The sequence below is a fragment of the Chinchilla lanigera genome, unplaced genomic scaffold (assembly GCF_000276665.1).
Source record: "Chinchilla lanigera isolate Chin_1 unplaced genomic scaffold, ChiLan1.0 scaffold00009, whole genome shotgun sequence".
NCBI lineage: Eukaryota > Metazoa > Chordata > Mammalia > Rodentia > Chinchillidae > Chinchilla > Chinchilla lanigera.
Genome location: NW_004955410.1, coordinates 7695069 through 7699969, shown reverse-complemented (window position 1 = coordinate 7699969; position 4901 = coordinate 7695069). Strand labels below are relative to the sequence as shown.

At 45.3% G+C, this 4901-nt stretch overlaps 1 long non-coding RNA gene across 1 annotated transcript in view; it reads right to left on the bottom strand.

Moving 5' to 3' along the window:
* Positions 1-694: 694 nt before the first annotated feature.
* LOC102012069 overlaps positions 695-4901 on the bottom strand; it is a 19437-nt gene continuing 15230 nt past the window's right edge. The window contains exon 3 of the long non-coding RNA XR_259825.2: positions 695-4334. This is a non-coding gene — a long non-coding RNA (uncharacterized LOC102012069). The remainder of the gene's footprint in view (positions 4335-4901) is intronic.

Genomic DNA, 4901 nt, shown 5'->3' with positions numbered 1-4901 from the left:
ACAGCCAGTTTTTTGTAAACAGAAAATGCCCCTCCTCCCTAGCCAGTATACTTCAGTGTCTTAGTTGCCCAGGGAATAGTTCCTGTTCCAGTTCCAGTTGCTTCTGTCTCTTACAAATGGCTGGTCACTGCGATGCACATTGTGTAAGCCAATCCCCAATTGACAAGCCATTCTGCCTCTGTACTCCCTGCTTGTATACCCCACATAAGCCCTAGACCACCAGAGGTCAGGGCCTGATATTTTGGGAGGGATCCCGATCAGTGCCCATCGACATAAATAAAAATGCCTCCAAATCCTGGGTGTCGTTTTCAAGCTTCTGTTTGCGGTTACAATCTGAGCGGACAGGCTTGCAGCATCAGTGCTGTGTGGTGCCTGCAGGAGGTCAGCCCAACCATCTTCCCACTATCCCAGCCCTCCAGACACTGGGGACCACCCATGCCACTCAGCTCCCCCACTACCCATGAGGTGGGACTTGCAGAGGAAAGCCACACTGGTTACAGACTAAATAAGTAACTCACATTTTCTCTTGGTGCATAAGTTGTAGCGTGAATTAAATCCTCACCCTGCTACATTAGCTACTGGCTGGACTTCAAGCTTGGGAATGTTCAGCTCACCAGGGAAATGCCAGGAGACAAAATTAAATGTAAAAAGCACACATCTCTTTCTTTACTTAACTGCTTTATTGAGGCACAATTCACATACTATACAATTCACCCATTTTAGTGTATTCACAGACCTACCTCTGTTACCATAATTAATTTTAGAACATTCACATTACCCCCAAAAAGACATTGCCATCATTGTAGGCAACCATTAATGTATTTTCTGTCTGCATACTTAGCTATATGTGTATTTTATATATGTAGATCCTGTGATAGGAGGGCCTTTGTGACATGGTTCTTTTACCTAACATATCTTCAAGTTTCATCCATGTTATACCATCACTAGCCTGCATTCCTTTCAAGTGCTGAATCATATTCCATTTTGTGAATATACCACATTTTATTTATCTATTCCTCAGATGGCAGAAGATGTTTTTTCTCTTGCTATTATAAATATTGCCACTAAGAACATCAGCATACAAGATGGATACATTTTCATTTCCTTTAAGTAAACCTAAGAGTGACCTTGCAGAGTCACATGGTAACTGAGTATTTGAAGAACTGACTTTTCCAAGGTGGCTACCCCATTTTTTGTTCCCATGAGGATTCAAATTTCTCTGCATTCTCACCAGCACTTGCTATTATCTGTCCTTTTATTGATAACACTCCATCACTTTGTAAACATCTCAAACAGGTCTCCTGGGTCTTTGGATCTGATCATGGAGCCCACTGCCTAGTACACAAGAAGGCCACTTACAAAAGGTGCAGTGCTGAGTGCACAGGCCCAGGGAAGAACAGGCCAGCATTGTCCGTGGCTGGAGAGGAAGCAGAGCAAGCAGCCGTGAGGACTGCGAGCCAGAAGCACAACCTGAGCTCATCCAGGAATGGTTAGGGCTGGGCAGGTGGGGGAGAAAAGATGAGCAGGAGTTGAACCAGTGCTCAGATGACCTTGAGTGGGACACCCAGCCAAATCTCAGCCCAGACTGTGGTCTTCCTTCCCTCCCTCTCACCTGGCATTTTGTCCCCAAGGAGCACACACTGACACCGTTGGGCTCTCACCCACCCTCAGGGTTCCATCATTCCCTGGCTGAGACTGAGTGTGCGCAGAAAAGCCCTGGGTCGGCCAGCTTTCCATGTCTGTGACACAATGCCTGAAATAACCGGCCTGAGGAAAGGAGCTGGACCTGGTGGCACACGCCTTCGATGGCACCCAGCACTCAGGGAGGCCAAGGCAGGAGGATCCTACCTGGGCAACTAGCAACTTAGTGTGGCTCTGTCTCAAAATAAAAATAAGTAAATAGAAGGGGGGACGCTGAGGGTGTAGCTTAGTGGGAAGATCCTGGGTTTGAGCCCCATAGTAAGTTGGCTCTCTTGAGCAGTAGGCCTCCCAGAGGTCTCCAAGCAAAAGAGAAAGGGCCAGAATCTCTGTATCCCCTTCAAGGCCACGCCCCCAGTGACGGGCCTTTCACTAGGCCCCGCCCCTTAAAGGGTCTCCCACCTCCTCGCAGCGCGGTAGAATGCCAACTGAGACCTTAGCATGCGGCTTGGGGACACTTCAGATCCCATCTATAGCAATCCCTTTTATATACAGAAGATTTTGTCTAAAAAAGATTCCGTTTAAGTGATTTCAAAATATTTTATTTTTAATGTTTCCCGTAGCTTGTTATAACTCTGTCTATCTGGAGCATCATGTTTCCTGGAAGCCACTAAGAGTTTCTGACAGTCTAACTAAGAGAGAAAGTGAATATGGTTAAAAGTACAGACGGAGACAGTACAATTCATCCCTTCAGGAGTACATTGATTACTTATTTAGCAAGTTAGAGAGTTGTGTTGTGTCATTCTTGTGAATTTTGCCACCGAATAAAATAATTTCGTTATAATGCAATTCCATCACCACACCTAAAAATACAGGAAAAAATAAACTAGAGCAATGTAGGGTTCAAAAGAAAGAGGAGCAATTCCACACAAAACACCGACCAAATCAGGAGATGTTAGGAAGGCAGGACACACGCTGTATTCACCATGGAAGGAAACTGCAAGTATTATGTGGCGCTCCCTGGTGCCCTAAAGCACTGATTCTTCAATTCAAGAGCTCTTTGGTGTGAATGTGCTGAACCAGAAACTTCGCTGGTCCCTGCGGCTGCCAACGGGGGAGGATGGAGGTTCTGCTGGGAGGCAGCACCGTGGACTTGGCTCTGCCGGGAGGTGCAAGGGGAATACCCAGCTGCAATGCCGGGAGCCCGCTGCATCGCTGTGATGGGACGGAACAAATGCAGAATGGCAAGAGAGGGAGGGAAGGAGAGACAGACAGGCAGGCAGACAGACCCCTGAGGAGGAGCGGTAAGGGAACCACGGAGAGGACCTGTTCTATGAACTCAGCCTCTAAAACACTAGCAGGATACCACCAAGTGGAGAGGGGGAGACGCAGCGTGAAAACAAAGGTTTTCAGATTTAATAGGTCTCACCATCTGAAACTGTCCCCAGTCCACCACTGTTGGGCCTACAAAAAAATAGCACATTCGTATGGCTCAGTCTCGGCCACAGTAATCCCTGTGAGTGCTTACAGTGAATGTCTAGGACTTGTAGGAAAATTAGAGTAGTTTGAGTCAGAGCAAGAAGAGTCTTGAACTAGTTTCAACTTCATGATGAACAAGACAATTTATTAAAAGATCTTGGACAAGTAGCCGAACAATATATATTTAAATGTTTAAAGGACTTCAAATTTAATAGAAAAAGATTTATCATTTTTGGTGCTACAAAGAAAAGAATGTAATGATAATATTCAACGTTAACAAGAATTCAGAGAATCAGGATGCTTTCATATACTGCTGGGTATGAAAGTCGGAGTCATGTTTCAGGAAGGTAATTTGAACTCCCTTGGAGCAAGCATTCTAAGGTATTAAGGACTCTTTTGCAAGGAACTAGCATGGATATTAAGAAAAAAGTTTAGCTGTCGCGATGTCTTTAATGTCTAACAGTAGGGAGTTGGTTAAATAAATCATGAATCCTCCTTGCCGCTTTAAATATGTAAATGAATATTGCATGACAGGGAAATATTTATGAAATTTTGTTACATGAAAAAAATCAGGTTACAAAACAGTAGGCACATTAGTCAGGGCGCTTAAGAACAAGGCCAGACGGAGTAGGTTTGACTTTCAGAGCCACGACTTAGTTATGCGACCTTGGCCAACTAACCTGATCTTTCAGCAACTCACTTTTGTCATCTGTAAAATAGGGATTGTACCAGTCCCTGCCTTGAGGGGCTGTTGTAAAAGTGAACCAAGCTAATACACAGAAGGCATTCAGAGCTTCACGTGGCACAGAGAAAGCACGCAGAGCCAGTTATTGTTAATAGCACTGGTATTTGCTGCCAGCACATGAAGTCAACTGTTAAGCTAATTTAAGAAGCAAAGGTGGGAAGGGAACCATGCCGGCAGGACCGCGCCCAGCGCATTCCACAGAGCCAACCCTGTGATGTCACCACCCAGCTGCCACGCTCTGGCCCTGTGGTTCAGACGGCTGAGTCCTTGGGCGCAGGACCTTGCACACTGCCACATAACAGCTGTCTCTCCTGCCCCGGAAACCGGATGCAGCTGCCACGGCTGCTGTGCGCTGGCCAGAGTGGGCTCTGCGTCATCCCTGCTGCTTTGAGTCACCAGCGCCAGAATCCAGGTCCAGAGAGGATGCATCTGCGGGGCTGCCCCAAGGCAGCAACATGCAGCAGCAAGGGAGCTGAGAAAAAACAACGAGCGTTTTTATCACGGAGGGAAAAAGAAGACATTCTACGTTATCCACAGACTTAGGGATCACATTTATACATGGGGCAACAACAAAAAAAAGGATAGAAATGATCCCTTTATGTTTTAAAAAACACAAACATAACCAGAATATACATTTGCACGCAAAGAAAAAACTAAGAATATACATTAAAGTGTTAATGATCCATTCTGAATTGACCATTATGGCCGATTTGAATGTCTCAACTTCTTTCTATAACTATCTCAACTTTCTGTGGTACAGAAAAAGCCTTTTCTTGGGACTGGGGATTGAGCTCAGCGGCACAGCTCCTGCCTGGCAAGTGCAAGGTCATGAGTTCGATTCCTGGTACCAGAAGAAAAGCAAAAACAAAAGCAAAGATGTGCAGAAACTTTTCAGTAGGATGAGATCCCAGTTGTTGATTCTTTCAAGTGTTTCAAGTGCAGTTTGGTTTTTGTTCATGAACTCTCTGCCTACCTCTATGTCTTCAAGGTTTTTACCTACTTTCTCTTCCAATAGATTTAGTGTTTCTGTTTTAATATT